General features: G+C 52.8%; 1 protein-coding gene across 2 annotated transcripts in view; it reads right to left on the bottom strand.

The window, feature by feature from the left end:
- Positions 1–16347, bottom strand: part of APBA2 (amyloid beta precursor protein binding family A member 2) — a 246621-nt gene extending 230274 nt beyond the window's left edge. Inside the window, exon 1 of one of the 2 annotated variants that reach the window (XM_072737070.1) lies at positions 16109–16347. The gene's annotated coding sequence lies outside the window, so the exon portion shown is untranslated. The remainder of the gene's footprint in view (positions 1–16108) is intronic. The other variant, XM_072737071.1, reaches the window with a different exon arrangement.
- Positions 16348–16588: the final 241 nt, after the last annotated feature.

The following is a 16588-nucleotide window of genomic DNA, read 5'->3' as shown; positions in this document are numbered from 1 at the left end:
TAATAATAATAATAATAATGGAAAAGAAGCTGCAAGAATATTTATTACAGCATCATTCACAGCAGAAAAACATTCTCAACAACTCTGATGTCCAAGCCTGGGGGCCCAGATCAATGGATGCCATGCAAAGGCCCAACGGCCAGGGAAGGGGATCCTGACACAAAGGAGAACACGTGTGGGCAGCCATGCACCATGCCCAAGCAGCCAGCCAGGAAGATGCCCACCCGAACCATGGTCCCCTGGCAGGGAGACCTGAGCATTTCAGTTTCTTCTGTCTGCTTATCTACTTTCTAACACAGTGAATCTGTAGGTGCGGAATAACTAAAAATAACATTTTTAAGATAAAAAGTATTCTATATTGCCAAAAATGGCTTTAGCACTATTGAACTGAACCATAGGAAACCGCCTGCATTTGGCCACTTCTGACTTAACAAAAATAACAGGTTCATGTGGTTCAACTTGATTTTGCCATAAAATCCAGAGGAGTTATAAGACCTGCAGGAATCATTTCCTCTAACTGGCTGGGGGACCTGTGAGGGGCCATTACTTACGCGAGGTCCCCAGCGGTGTAGGTACCCTTCCCACCACCAGCCACAGCACCAAGCCTCACCGGTCCCCCACCAAGGGCCTCCTGATCCTGCAGGGACTCAAGCGCCAGATCCCACAGTGACTCGGAGCGCGCATCTTCTCATTCATGACTCATGCCATCTTGCAAAGCAGGTGTCATCTCCGGCTACAAGTGGAGGAGCTGGAAGCTGCGCTGGGCTTCGGCAAGTGGGCTGAGCCCCAGGCAGGCTTCTCCAGTTCTGCACAAACCACAGGCACCCTTGCTGGGCACCCATTTACAGGGCAGCAGGGATCCTAATCAGGTTTCTCCCTCCCTTGTGGGGCTCCACCTTTCGCTTTCTGCTGTGCCTCCTCCAAAAAGTATAGGAAGTTGTGCTTATATACGTTAAAGACTACAAAATTACCCAAAACCCAGGGGTTCAGCAGCCAGCCAGCCCTTCCTATGGGAACAAAGCCATTCCTACCACCTACTTAGGGTTGGCCATAAAGCCTTAGCACCAGCTCAGCCCACAGACACTTGGCTCCCTTGTGCCTCCTCAATGAACCCTCAATGGCACACACATCAGCTTTGGTCTGCGATGCCTTTTGTGACAAATGCTAACCCCTACGAAACGGCCTCTGGTCACTAGCTGTAAGTGACCCAGGGGCTGATCAGGGGAGTCCATGTGGAGCTCAGGATATTGAAGCTTTGGTGTCAATGCTTTCTTTTTCTGCACACATGAGAAGGAAGCTCTGCTGTCCAGCCCATGAGTATCCTGGCTGGGCTCAGCTCACCTGGGGGTGGTCCCCAGCACCTGGGCAGACCACACCTGAAAAACTTGTTATTTTCAAGCACCCAGAAATGTGAAGCACATAAAAATATATATTCCAGATTTTTAACTGAACTTTCCTCCAGTTTTCCAGCAGATAGTAAAGAAGGAGGGCCATCAGGCATCACAAAGTCAAGGGGGTCTGGAGCTGCATGAGGAGCAACAGCGAGGCTCAGACTTCGCTTTCTAGAACAGTATGAGACACACAGAAAATCTGAGCAGACGGCAGATTTTCCATAGACCCCTACATCCCGTTTCCTGTTAACGTAAGATTAACATCTAATGTTAATGTCCTACATTTGTTACAGTTAATGAACCAGCATCAACACACTGCTGCTAAAGTCCACACTTTACTGATACTCCCTTAGCTTTTCTCTAATGTCTTTCTTCTGTTCCAGGATCCCAACCTGGACACACTACAGTTTGTCATCATTCCTCCTTAGGTTCCTCTTGGCTGTGAGAGCGTCTCCGTTTTTTATGAGACTATTGATTCATCAGCGTTAAGGACTGCCAGGCAGGTATTTTATAGAACGTACTGGAATTTACCATTTTCCTTATGATTATATTGAAGTCATGGGTTTGGGGGAGACAGACCACAGAGGTAAGGTGCCATTTCCATCACGTCCTATCAAGGGCACAGACACTCAACATGACTCATCACTGTTGGTGTTAACCTTGACCACCTAGCCAAGGCAGTGATTGTCAGGTTTCTCCACTGCCAAGTTACTGTTCCCTTTCCATCTGTGCTCTCTGGAAGGACATCACCCAGTATAGTCTACTCTTGGGGATCAGGCCGTACACGCCCCCTTAGCACCCTCTGATTTTTATTAGCCACCATCAGAATGACCACCTCATTCAGGCGTGCATCTTTGCCCTGCTGTCTCACCCTGCAGGAGATCCCTTTTATATAAGAATAAAGATTCTTATATCCGTTGACGATGACCTGTCCCCTTCCAACAAACTCATCAAATCCAAAGCCCCCTGAGGGCAGGGTCCGGTCTTCACCACACTGTTTCCTTTGTGTGTGTGTGCCAGGACCCAGAATGATGCTTTGCACAACGCACACATAAATGCTCACCCCGGAGCTGTGCCAAGGTCCTCAGGGTGGCTAGGCCACCAAGAGTCATCCGCAAGCCGACACGGGCAGGGCGTGCTTCTGGCAAGAGTCCACCTCCCTAGCTAACTGCCTAGGGCAAAAGCTGATGCTGGCCCAGGCCCACGGCCAACTCCATCCACCCCACCCCCACACTGCCCCCACACTGGAGCGCCCCCATCTTTAGGGAGTCTCCATGCAGCAGGACAACAAACTTATAGTATGAGGCCAGGTGATGGTGAATGCCAAGAGGGGAGCAGGGGAGATGCGTTTTAGCCAGGGATACTAGGGAGGCCTCTTTGCTGAGAACATGTCTCAGCTGCAGCACTGAGACAAAGGAAGAAATAGTTAAAAGTTCCATCTAGTCCAGGAAAGAGGGGACGGGGACATGAGGGTGTGAAGGTTCTGGGTTCAGGGCCACCCAGCTCCCTCACCAGCTTCATAAACAAAGCTTCCACACCCGGCATGAAGGAAACACAACTACAGAGTGCTCGCTGGGGGCTCTGAGAATCCAAGCTTCTAGACTTCTGAACTACACCGCCACATACACAGAACCTGCTCCTAAAATCTCTGTGATGCCCCCACAACAAGCAGATATGCTCTCACAGCTGTGCCAGGCTGGCTCCCAATGGGCTTGGGGCCCCACAGACTCCAACAGAACTTCCCCTGCCCCCTACCTGGGCATACCACTTGGAAATCCCTTCTGGCCCTGAGACCATGTGGAAGAAGCCACCATGCCTTCCCTGCACCAGGTCAAGGCTGACAGTTAACCAGAATGAAGCCAGGGACACACATGGAACCTCCACCAGGGCTGTAGAGTGACACCTGCCTTGTGTCACCACCTGCCTCCCGTGTATCTCTAAAGAGCAACCATGGAAAAGACCACTGAGACAGGGCTAGTTGTCTCAACGTGAGCATCAGCACAGCAGAGAGGCTGCCCAAATAGGATTGGAAGGAATGAGAAAGAACTCTCAGGTGGAAGGGGTAGGAAAAGCAGGCCAGGGAGACATGTGTGCAAAGACTCTGGGAGTTGCACATAGAGCAAAGCTCTATGCATCATGCAAAACTAAGATCTCTGGGAGCCTCTGTGTGATGTGAAAGGTGGCCTGGAGGGTTGTATGGACAGACAACATCACGGGACCTCCACCCAGATTTCTGGGCTGACCCAGAGTTCATACATAGCCTTTCCCTCCACTCTTGCTTTCTAAAGCTCTTTGGTTTCCTTCTCACTCACCTAAAAGTAAACAGCATGTGATCCCAACATACTCAGGTTGTTTGTGTCCAGTTTTAAAAGCACAGCTCCCTTCACATGCAGGAATAAAAACTCACTTCATCTAGATAACTTATCCATTATCAATTACATGTGTACAGATCTTAGCATCTCACTTGGGTATACATTCTCTGATTTCATTTAGAAATGAAACCGTATTTAGAAAATAACAGTTTGACAACATGTTCGGGATGCCTGGGTGGCTGAGCGGTTGGGCACCTAGCTTCAGCCCAGTGCATGATCCTGGAGACCCACTACTGAGTCCCATGTGGGCTCCCTGCACGGAGCCTGCTTCTCTCTCTGCCAGTGTCTCTGCCTCTTTCTGCACCTCTCATGAATACATAAATAAAATCTTTAAAAAAATACAGCTTGAGTCTAAATATTAATAAGCACTTGTTGGAATGGTAAAATTTCATTATGTCACATTAAATGCAATCTTGATTTTGATATTATTGTTCCAGCAGTAAAATAAGACATGAGTCAGTCTATTGAAAGTTCTTCTTGAAAACTTCAAGATGATGTACTACTTTTTTTTTTTTTTCAGCTTGTATTGAAGTAGATGTACTGAAAAGTTTTGTATCAGGAATTCGAACTCACCTATGCAAACCACAACCCAGATTAAACACCTCCAAAAGCCTGGCCCGGCCCTACTATGCTCTCTCCAATCACCACTTCCCAAGGTCAACCTGACTTCCAGTCCCGCAGATAAAAGTTCCCTATTGACCTTCCTATCAATGGACTCTAGGGCCCGGGGTGTTTTTCACTCAACAGTATATGGCAAGACTCATCCATACAGTTGCACACACTCATAGAAGGTCTGCTCTCAGGTTGCTCTATGGCAACCCCAGCCTGCTGGGCGAGTCTGCTGTTGATGTATGTGGGCTGTCTGCAGTTTGGAAATGACCACCACTCTTGCGCATGCCTCATAATGGCTGTATTAGCATCCTGCTGCCGCTATAACAAATCACTACAAAACTGGGTGACTTAAAACACACATTTATTCCCTTGTGGTTGTAGGCTGAAGGCTGAAGGTTGAAAGCTGAAGGCAGTTTCCCTGGGCTGAATTCAAGGCATTAGCAGGGCCGCGCTCCCTCCAGGGGCTTTAGGGGAGAACTCATTCCTCTCCTCTCCCACTTTTTGGGGGCTGTCAGCATTCCTTGACACGTGGCCACACTGCTCCAGTTTCTGCCTCAATGGTTCCACAGCCTCCTCCTCTGCCCAAACCTCCCCCTACCTCTCTCTTAGAAGGACCCTTGACACCTGGGTGGCTTAGAGGCTGAACATCTGCCTTCAGCTCAGGGCGTGATCCCAGGGTCCAGGGATTGAGTCCCGCATTGGGCTCCATGCAGGGAGCCTGCTTCTCCCTCTGCCTGTGTCTCTGCCTCTCTCTGTCTCTCATGAATAAATAAATAAAATCTTGAAGAAGAAGAAGAAGAAGAAGAAGAAGAAGAAGAAGAAGAGGAAGAAGAAGGAGAAGAAAAGAAGGAGAAGAAGAAAAGAAGGAGAAGAAGAACAACAACAACAACCACCACCCTTGTGCCAGTATTAGGGCCCACCAGAAGACCCAGGATTATCTCATCTCAAAATCCTTAATCAAAGAGAGGTTACCGTATAAGTTACATTCATGGGTTCCAGCAATTAGGACCTGATTTCTTTTGGAGCCACCTATCAGCCCAGTGGCCATGTGCACTACGTACATTGCATGCAGCTGCATTCAGAGGGGCATTCCTGGTCAGAAGGTATATATGTATTTTTTGCTTCAGTTGGTAACAGCTTCCCAAACCTGCTGTACAAACTTATGCCCCAATCAATAGCAACAATTCCAGCTGCTCCACATCCTCCCAACACCTGCTATATTGTTAACTTCAGCCATTCTGGTAGGTGTGTACTGATATCACATAATGATGGTTAGCTTGACGTGTCACACTGACAAGGCCACAGGGTGCCCAGACTGAACAGTGTCTCTAGGTGTATATGTTGGTCAGGGAGGGAGGGAGGTGTTTCTGGATGAGATCAGCATCTGAGACAGTGGACTCAGTAAAGCAGACTGTCTTCCCCAACGTGGGTGGACATCATCCAATCCATGGAGGGCCTGAACAAAAATGAAAGATAGAGGAAGGTGGAATTCACTCCTTTAGTCCTGTCTCCTGGGACAGCTCATTTCTTTCCCACCTTTGGACTGAGGTTCACACCACTGGCTCTCCTGGTTCTCAGGCTTTTAGATTCAGACTGGATTATACCACCAGCTTTACTGGGGGCTCCGATTGCAGATCATGGGGCTTCTCAGCCTCCACAATCACATGAGCCAATTCTTCATAATAAACACACACACACACACACACACACACACACACGCACGCACATCCCTACCCTATTGATTCTGTTTCTCTGGAGGACCCTGACTAATGCACACGTTTATCATATATTCCGTATCTCCCTGATGACTAATGGAGTCAAGCATCTTTTCATAGGTTTATTGGACCTGTTTCAGGTGAAGTATCTTTTGTCTCCTTTCCCTACTCAGTTGCCTGCCTTTTTCTTATTAATAACATAGCACATTATTTTAAGATGAGTAATTTGTTAAAATATACTAAGCACATGTGTATGGAGGGGGTAAAAGTTTTTAGCATCAGGGCCCGAGATGTGAGGTCCCACTGTGTCCAAATGATCAGCTGACATTAATTCTGGACAACAAACACTCATCGTGGACTCCAGGTCTCTGTCAGCGTGGCCAGTTCCGTAAGGAATGCACGTGAGAGCCTGAGGACCACTCTCGGGAACTGGGGTAGGTGAGATTTAAAAAATAAACCAAATTGATGACTTATTGTCTCCATTTACTTCCCTGAAACCAAAGCTAGTTTCACCTAAGGATGGCCGTTAAGAAAGTAAACCCTATTTGTACTTGTACAAATAAGTGTGGATTTTACAGTTCTCTTCTGGCTCTGAAGGCAGTGATAGCCAGTCCCTCAAGCAAGGCACTCTTTTACTCCTCACTGTGGATACCATGCACGAGCATGGACAGGCTGCCACACCACCGACACAACCACTTGATTTCTGCTATGAAGCATCAGATAGTAAATACAGCACCGGCTGACTTCTCTATCATGGAGAAGGAAGAAAGCAGCTCTGGGAATCCATCGAAGTGAACTGCTGTGTGGAATTAGGTGCTTGATCAAACCAGCAGGAGAGTGAGCCCTGAGACCCCCCTGTCCACGCCACCTCACCACTCCTCCCTGCCTCCTGGCTGCGGGGTCCGTGACAGAGGTCAGCATGCATACACCACCCCCTCATCAGATGAAGCTGTCTCTCAACAAATCACAGTGCCTAACTGACCCAACAACTAGCAAGCCAGACGAGGCAGGCACTTGACAGTAAGTGATAAAGGAAGCGTTAGCCAACACCCAAGCCCAGCCAGCAGGTGGTGACAAGGGCCAGGCCGAGGGCCTCCTCGTGGGAGGGAATGCTCCTCACCCCTACCCTGGGCCAAAGCAGAAAACAGGCTGACCACTCTCTGAAAAGGAAGGCACTCCATAACAGATGGTTTCTGAGCCACCATAACCCAGAGGATGAGCAGCCGCTGCAGTCAATTCAAGCCTAGAAAGGGGAAGAGAGAACATGGGGTTGTGGGCACCCTGGGGAGTCAGGGCCACAGACAGGAGGCATCTAAGTATCTCTTCAGAGCTGACCAGCCTGCAGAGGCCTCTGGAACCCAGCTTCCTGGCCACAGCACATCTGTCCAGCAGCTGTAGCTCCCCACCCCGTCCCTGTTCCCTCTACCTCTGCATGAGGAGTCAGCCCCCCTCGATATAGAGGACCAGAAAGACACCACCAGGAGCCCTCGCAAGGACCACCAGGCCTCCCAGGCAGTGCAAAGATGGCCATGTGGAAGGCAGGGTGGGCAGGGCAACCAGGCTGAGGTGGCACCTGCCTCTGTGACCTGTGGGCCCCTTATCTTTCAGGGCTCTCTGGCAACTGGAAATAGGGCTTCTCTGTTTGCACAACTGTCCTTCTAGTAAGTCAGAATAGCTGCAGAGGTTAACTCCATGTAGGCAAATTAATAACGTGATTTATGGTTTGTCATGGATTTTGTCGTTTTTGTAGAAGAATAGTGGCAATTTAATCTAGAAAGCCTGTAAATCTCTAAAGGGTAAAATTAAACATCCGTGCCAGCAAGACTGGGTCTTGGCAGCGGCAGCCTCCTCCTACACGAGACGGGAGGGAATCAAGTCCCTGGAGCCACATGGCTCTGAGGGGTGCAAGGCGGGGCCCTGCCCTTCTTCAGCCATGCATGGGCTCCCACACCCCCTCATATGCCTCCCCATACACCCCTCCCCTGGCCTCTCCGTGAGCCCTCAATGGGCCTCTCATGTTCCAACTGGTGGTGAAGCCTGCCTATGGAAAACACTGCCCTCAAGATCTCTCAGCAAAGTGCAGGTCATTTGTATCCAATCCCCTGTGTGCCCACCGCAAGCAAGGACGCCCCAGGGCTCCCAAGGGCCGCCCAAGCCCCTGGTGGTCAGGACACCCCCTCCCCCAACTCCAGCTCTGATCCTCACACGGCATGTATCTGCTGCCAAACAGACACTCTGCCTCCCTGCATGCCCCACTCCAGGCTGGCCCTCCTGCCTGAAGGCTTCTTCTGGCCTGAATTCTGGGGGGAGGGGGGGTAGGCACACCCGCCCATTCCTCCAGGATGGGCTCCATGACCACCCCCACCCATGCTGGGGCTCTCACACCTGCCAGTCTGTGCTTCTCTAGGAGGGCGGTGGCCCCAGAGCCAGAGTCAGGGACTCTGACGACATCCCACAGTCTGCAGCAGCCCCTCTCTGCTCCTTCTCTCCTGACCTCACCCGGCTCTAGACAAGGCTGGGGAAAGGTAGAACAGAGGCGTTCAGACATTATCTGTGGAGCAGATGAAGGAATGGGTGGATGGATACAGCTCCCAACAAAGGGCTGGGGGTACCTTTTTCTTTTTTTTTAAAGATTTTATTTATTTATTCCTGAGAGACACAGAGAGAGAGGCACAGGCACAGGCAGAGGGAGAAGCAGGCTCCATGCAAGGAGCCCGATGTGGAACTCGATCCCAGGACCCCAGGATCACGACCTGAGCTGAAGGTAGACAATCAACCGCTGAGCCACCAGGTGCCCCAGGGCTTGGGATATCTAAAGTGGAGGCGCCAGCCCGCAGTGCCTATACCACAGAGGCCCCATTTATCAAGGGACCAGGAGGTGAATGACAGGCAGAGTAAGGGGCTGCTATTTAAGTGTTAGTACATATCCATCCTACAGGAGAGATAAAAAGAGCAACATATACAGAGAGTTAAGGCAGGGGTTCCCAGAGCGAGCAGGCAGGGAGAAGGCTGTCACATCCAGGGGCCCCCAAGGCAGTTCCCCACATGAAGTCGATGTGAGTCAGAGGTGCCTCTGCCTCTGGGGGCAGCACATCAAGTCTAGCAGCACCAGTCACCACTGCTGATTTAAGCACAGAGTAGCCCGGGATCAAGAGGAAAACCATTACTTAATGAAATGCAATTAATTTAGAAGCCGAAATCTGTTAAAGCCCAAAGGAGAGACAGTCAGGAGTTCTTGGTCTGGAGGGGCTGCTGCTCTCAGAGCTTCCAACCCAAGAAACAGCTCAGGGACATCCCCACAAGAACCAAAGGCAGATGGCACATCCATCACCATACGTTGGCATGTACCTCTCCAGCATCCCAAGAACAGAGAAAGGCCACAAGCAGAATCTTCACAGTCCATGGACACAAAGTCACATCTAGTAAGGGCCAAGGGTCGGGCTTGTCCCACTACCATTCCCTGGAGAACACAGCCCTCGACACGACCAAGGCCTGCCTCGGGGGCCCGTGATCTAGCAGTCAGGCCAAGTGGGTAGCACTGGGACCCCTGATCAGGATCAATTATCCATCTGTCATCTTCCAGCCTTCACAGCTACCAGGCAGAGCACCAGCTAGGGATCCAAGGTGTGCCTGGTGTCTGAGGCCCATGGGGCAAGCTGGGAAGAAACTAGTTCTCTCTCTCTCTCTCTCTCCCTCCCCCCTCCTCTGATGATCAGGTTAAATGAGAACTCTATTGTAACAAAATGCTCGCCCACATCTTATCTCACTTCATCTTCATAACTCACTGTAACTCAGTGGCTGGTGAGGAAGGAAACAGACCTACGTGTGCCCTTTTAGGAAGATCTAAGTCAAACTCTGAGCAGTGGCATTCACTGGCTGTTTTGGAGGCAGAGCCGGGCTTTCTAGAGCTTCCGATTCCTAACACAGGCCCCACTCCTACTCCACCCCACCCAGGACAGCTGTCACCAGCTCTGGATAATATGGACAGATGTTAGAGCACATGGCTCACTTATTGCACCAAAAGACGGAGAAATGTAAACTGTGTTTTATTTGAACAATGCACACACTTGCTGCCAGAGGGACCAGAGAAATCCATCATCCCTAAATGCATGCGTTCACTCAGTTAATGGGTCTCCTGTTATTGAAACGATGGATTTTTCCAAGACAAGCGATAATCAAACCAACTGGGAAAAACAATACACTATATATTTTTTATTAAATTAACGATGCATACAACAATTCAGAAAAATTCCTATTTAGAGCTGCCTTGCTAGGGAATCAACTCCAGGAATATAAAACCAATCAAATAAAAAAAACAGATACAGATATATTACACACACCTATACATACAAAAATAGGTATATATTATACAACCCAATGGTGAATTCTAAATACAAATACTGTTCTCCTGATGATCTACGTATGCAAATTTGTTGAGAACTAAGGCCTGAGCATTTCACACCCAAGTGTCTCTCTGCACAGTTGATGCCTGGGACAGGAGGAGCAAAGAATCCATGGTAGCTCCAAGTGCCAGCTCCAAGTGTATTTCCCTTTACAGACCCACCAAGAATACTAGCTGTTTTGCGGGGTGGTGTGCTCCCAACCCTCTCACTGTCCCCGTGAAGGGCTCCCAGGTCATCCGTGACATATCCATTACTCTCCAACCAGTGCTCAAGTCCACTGGTCACCGGCTATCAGACTCTCTAGACACATATGTTGAAAATTCCTTTTTAAAAAAAAAAAAAAAAGATTTATTTATTTATTTATGAGAGAGAGAGAGAGAGAGAGAGAGAGGCAGAGACACAGGAGGAGGGAGAAGCAGGCTCCATGCCAGGAGCCCGACATGGGACTCGATCCTGGGACTCCAGGATTGTGCCCTGGGCCAAAGGCAGGCACCAAACCACTGAGCCACCCAGGGATCCCCAATATGCTGAAAATTAACCCCTCTGTGGATCACATAGGTGGTCACCAATCCTACTCATGTCCACCCAGGTGAAAAATAAGTATGATACCAACTAAGCCGAGGTGGGATGGGGACGGGGGTGCGGAACACAGGCCTCAGGCTCTCTCCGACTCAGGCCGGAATCCCAGCACTGCCCTGTAGTGTGCTCCTGGACAAGTCACAGCCGCCTGGTCCACAGCCTCCTTGTTGCCAAGATGAGAAAACAGATCTGAGTCTCGGGCTCAGCAGGACATTATTTAAAAGGGCAAACACAGGGGAACAGAACTCAACTAGCAGAAGCACCCACCAATGTGTGTTTAACTGGGTTGGTGTCCCCATCAAAAACCATCTTCAAATGTTGGGCTCTTTGGTTTTCAGAACACTATGGGATAAAAATATTTTCTCAGTCATTAGATGCAAGAAACTCAACCACATGTTTTTTTTTTCCTTCTTGATTTTGATTCTTCAGACACAAAACAACAGATGTAGCACCTGATATGAGAACAGCTCCTGAGAATATGAAGCCCCCACACTGCGTTCTCTTACACGACTGGAGTGGAAACTACCCAACCTGACCCCTCAGGCTCTCAGTACAATGGCAAAAACCACAACAGGCCTGGAAGCCACAGAGGCCCCCCTGCCAAAAAAGCCTGAGGCATGGCAACGATAGTGCACATTATTTCAATACTAGAAAAAATATATATATATATACACACACATATATTCAAATGTGCCCCAAGACAACTGCAGGCAAGACATATAAGGTAAGCATGAGAGAAGCAGAAAGACTCCCAAGGCCAATGACTTGGCCAAGGCCCCAGGGATGAGTAGCAAAGCCAGGTTCTTTGAATGGAGCTCTCCTTACTCCAAACCCCACAGTCCTTCCCAACCTCACGCTGCCTTCGTCCTAATAACATGGGTGCATCTTCCCTGGGCAAGAGCACAGCACAGGCAAGAGAATCAGGTGGGGGAGGCTTCGGAAGCGGAAGGCTGGCAAACACGGGGCGGGCAGAACGGCTGGGAGCCTTGAGATGCCGGGTCTGACATAAGGTACAAGACAAGTTTAGAAACATCCAGATGGAGGAAGAAGGGAACCTGGGCGAGAGGGGGCCTCGTTCCCAGCACCTCAATGTCCCAGGCAAACGACACAGAACTGGCCCCAGCAGCAGGGACAGCCTGGCCGCCCACTATCCAAACAACCAAAAATCCAAAAAGGAGCTTCTGTGAAGAACCACATTCACCCATTCTTTGGGCCGGACTGCCTTCCCGAACCTGCTGTCTCCCAGCCTATACGAAAATGCGCCTGCACGGTATAATCCCACAGCTCTTTCCAGTCTGCCCACTGTGCACGAGGTTCTGTGCTGATTTCTAGGAAGGATCCAACCAACCGTGAATACAAATGTGAATACAGCTCAGTTCCAGCCATGGGGCTTGGGAAAAGGAGGAGCTAGGGGGCCAGGCTGAAAGGAAGAAGGCCTCTCCTGGGGTCTCACTCATTCATGCATCCACTGAGGAGCACTGAGGGTCTAGTCTAGCAGGTGCCTGGCACTGTTCTAGCTGTCAGGAATACAGAGGAGAATGAGGTTTTACACTGGAGTGGTAAGAGTCAATAAATTAAAAAAAAAAAAAAACAGGTATAGGGATCCCTGGGTGGCGCAGCGGTTTGGCGCTTGTCTTTGGCCCAGGGCGCGATCCTGGAGACCCGGGATCGAATCCCACATCAGGCTCCCGGTGCATGGAGCCTGCTTCTCCCTCTGCCTATGTCTCTGCCTCTCTCTCTCTCTCTCTCTCTGTGACTATCATAAATAAATAAAAATTAAAAAAAACAAAAACAAAAACAAAAACAGGTATATAAATAATAAGTTGAACATTAAGTACTAAGAAGAAACATAAAGCAGGGTGAACAAAAAAGAGGGAAGTGATATTCATTTATGCTGGGGGGGGGGTGTCAAGAAGCTGGCACAGAACCAGAGAACTGAAGAAAGTGAGGGAGTGAGGCAGGTGGACATCTGGAGGAAGCCACGCCAAGGAGCAGGAACAGCAGGTGCAAAGGCCCTGAGGTACACATGCGCATGGCAAATCTGAGGACCAGCCGATGAAAAGGAAAGAGTCCATATTTAGCTGGGATCATCAAAGACAGACACAAGGGCCCCAGGCCAAAGGGGCAGGCAGAGACAGGATGGGAACAACCCATGGAAAGCCTGGGCAGTGATCCTGTCTGCCTGGAGGGACCATGGTTGGGCGCAAGGAAGGGAGCTTGAGAAAACCAGACCAAGGAATGTGGGTGTGGAGTGAGCACTGGGAAGCCACAGAGGGCTCAAGCAAGAAACACCAGACCTAGGCTGGGCCCTACCTTCCAAGAGGCAACCCCACAGCCCAACTTACAAAACCCCACAGCCAGCACAAAATCCCGATTCACATAGCAATGGTACCCTACCCACATGTAGCACTCCCAAGCACAATGGGGACCCGTGAATCCCATGGATAGAGCCTGGCTTGTGAGCTTGTGGTTACTGTCCTCCCTGGGCTCCCTCATGTGCCCGAGAGAGGACAGGGAGGGAATGAACTGAGTTTGGGAAAGGCGATGGAAGACCGCCCACGCCAGCTGACTCAGCCTGTGCCAGCAGCCTCCTCGGAGGCCTGAACTGGACCCAACCCAGGTGGTGGGCGGGGGACACAGAGGGAGGATGGAGCCACAGAATCCTCCCTGTGGGCACATGGTCCAAACACCAACAGACACCTGGGCTGGCTTTGGTGAGCAATCATCAAATGGGACCTATACTGGGGACTGAGCCCTTTGACAGTCAGGACCCAAACATCCCCATTCCTCATGGCCACCAGGCACCGTGGGACCTACTACCACCTCAGGCTCTCTCTCTCTCACTCTCTCCATTTCTCTCTAAGGCCAAGCTGCAAGGCAGGCATGCTGGTTTCTGCCCCTTGTTCCAGAAGGCCCTTGAGGCCAGCTGGGGATATAGATGTTCAGGGCCTCTGTACACAGCTGCCCCTAGCCCTCTCTGACTTCGGTGACAATAAAGGTCTCCCCAAGAGTTCAGCCTGTGCTTTCCCCAGAGGCCCTCACCAGTGGAGTCACCAGGTCCAGCATGCGGAGCCAGGACAAGAAGGAGCCAGGCCTTGTGTGTCTCTCCCTCAAGACAGGCGCACATGGCCGCCCAATCCAAACAAAGCCCAGCCTGAGGCTAACCTCCCCGTCCAATGTGTTTTTCCTCTGAGTTCCTCAGTTGTAGTCTAGGAAAAATCAAGGTGTTTTAGCGCTCCCTCTCAGCTTCCAGGGATGTGACTGGTGTCTTTTACAATTAGCTTTTATTTTTATCCAGCATTTCTTAGCTTACTTGGCAAATGGAATTATTTGTGCACCTCCATTTCACAATCCATCCCCACCAATTATTCCTGTGAAACTAATATTTTATATTTTTAAAAAGGCAAAGGAGGGAGTTATAACTACTCAGGGGATAGTTATGCAAACAAGTTAATGAGCCATACCTTGGGTGCCAGAGGAAAGACCCATGGGGAGCGGGAAAGGGTAACAAGTTGACCATTGCCTGCTTCACTCTCTTGATAGCGCCTACTCTCTCTCTCTCTCTCTCTCACCACGCACACATACACACCATCTGGTTCAGCCTGCACTTCTCCCAGGCACAGAAGCCAGTACTCTGGAGATGGAAAGGCAGGCCGCTGGGGGGAGGGGCACGACCACTGATCTCTAACCAATGACCCAATGAGGAGGGGTCTGGAGACCCCTGCTCCCACAGAAGACCCTGGCAGGGCCCCATCGCTATTGCCACCCCCCCCCCACCAACACAGCTCGGGAGACCACTCCAAGGGGCTCCCCACCAGGGCTGGTGGCATCCGCTGGAGAGGCTCCCAGCGCGGCAGGGTGAGCAGCAGCAAGCCCCACCTAGTCTGCTAACTCCCTGGACACCACCCAGAATCCCGGCAGCTTCCATGTCCCAGTGGTTCTTCACTCGGGAGACCCTCTCTGGCCCCGGCTGCAGATGCGAGCAGCACAGACGGTCACCCTGGAGCGACGACACAGGGCAGGACGTCCTGGCAGCTCTGGACCGAGCAACATCACAGAGAACCTCGAAGGTTCGCCTCAGGAAAAGTGCTGCTTCTACTCTCGAAGCTTTCAGGTCTTTATTTCTAAAACGGCTGCTGTTTCTCAAAGAGGCAGGGGGGAACCCCAGGAAGAAAGACGGAGGTTGACGAGGCCAGGGACAACTGAGCCCACAGGAAGAGGTGCTGGAAGTCCCGATCTGGGGGCCTCCACCAACTGCATGGCCATTTGTGAGCTGTTAACCACAGACTGGAGTCTGGCCCCGGTCAGGCAGTAAATCAACAGATCTGGGGGGAAAAATTAAGTCCTCCTTCTGCAAGTAAATACTAAGTTCAGACAAGCAGGCTCCATCTCTGCCTGCACCCGCGGCGGCGAGGCTCAGCCAGGGCGGCCCCCGCGGGCGCCCTCCGGACCCTCGTCTGGCCCCAGCCCCGGCACCCCGAGGCCCGCCGCCCAGCTTGGGGGCTGGGGCTCGCGCTGCGCCTGGACCTCGGGGCCCGACCTCCCAGGGGCGCCCGGCCAGGCCGGGCCAGGCGGTGCGGGCCGCGGGCACCCGCACCCCCAGCTCCGAGCGGGCCGCCAGGAGGGCCGGGGGCGGCATCTTCCATTGAGGACTCGGTCTCTCCGGGGCTCGTCAGGAACGGACGTGGGAGGGGGCGAAGACCGGACGCGCCTTCCCGGGAGGCAGGGAACCCACAGGCGACCCCAAACTCGGCGCTTGCCCCGCACGGGGACGGGGGCCGCGGAAGGCACTCGCCGCCCCGCCAGCCCGGCGGGACCCGAGCGGGCAGCGCCCCCGCCCCCGGCCAGCGCCCCCTTCGCGCGCGGCCGCCCCTCGCCGGGATGCGCGAGCCTCCCGCTCGGCCTGGCCGCGCCCGCCCCCGCCCCGGACCCCGCAGCGCCGCCCGGCCGGGGGCAGCGCTCGGGCCGCAGCCTCCGCGCCCCGGGCCCCCGGTCCCCCCGCCCCCGGCCCCGGCCCCGGCCCCGGCCCCGCTCACCTGGCCCGGGCGCCCCCGCCCCGCCGCCGCCGGCTCCGTCCGCGAGGCCGAGCGCCGGGCCGCCGCCGCAGCTCTTTGTGAGCCCGCGCCGAGCCGCGCACCGAGACTGCTAATGAGCCCGGGAAGCTGAATAGCGGCGGGCGCGCCCCGGACGCGGCGTACGGCACGCAGGGCCGCCTCTGCCCGGCGCACGCGGCGCGGCCGCCCGGCTCCCCGCACCGGCCTGCGGCGGCCGCCCCCGCCCCGCCCCGCCCCGCCCCGCCCCCGCCCCGAACACGCCGCGGGCCGGACGGCGCGGCGGGCAGCCCCGGAGCGCGGGGGGCCGGGCGCGCGGGCGGTCGGCGGGGGGGGGGGGGGGCGCCCGGGGCCCGGGGCCTCTGGGGCTGTCTGCAGCCGCGGCGCCCCGACTGCCCGGGCCCCGGGGATGTCCGGATGCCCAGGCGCGCCCCGGACTGCGCGGGGGGAGCCGCAGGGCCCGGC

This window comes from Vulpes vulpes, chromosome 14, assembly GCF_048418805.1.
Source record: "Vulpes vulpes isolate BD-2025 chromosome 14, VulVul3, whole genome shotgun sequence".
Lineage (NCBI taxonomy): Eukaryota > Metazoa > Chordata > Mammalia > Carnivora > Canidae > Vulpes > Vulpes vulpes.
This window is presented reverse-complemented; position numbering and strand designations above follow the sequence as displayed.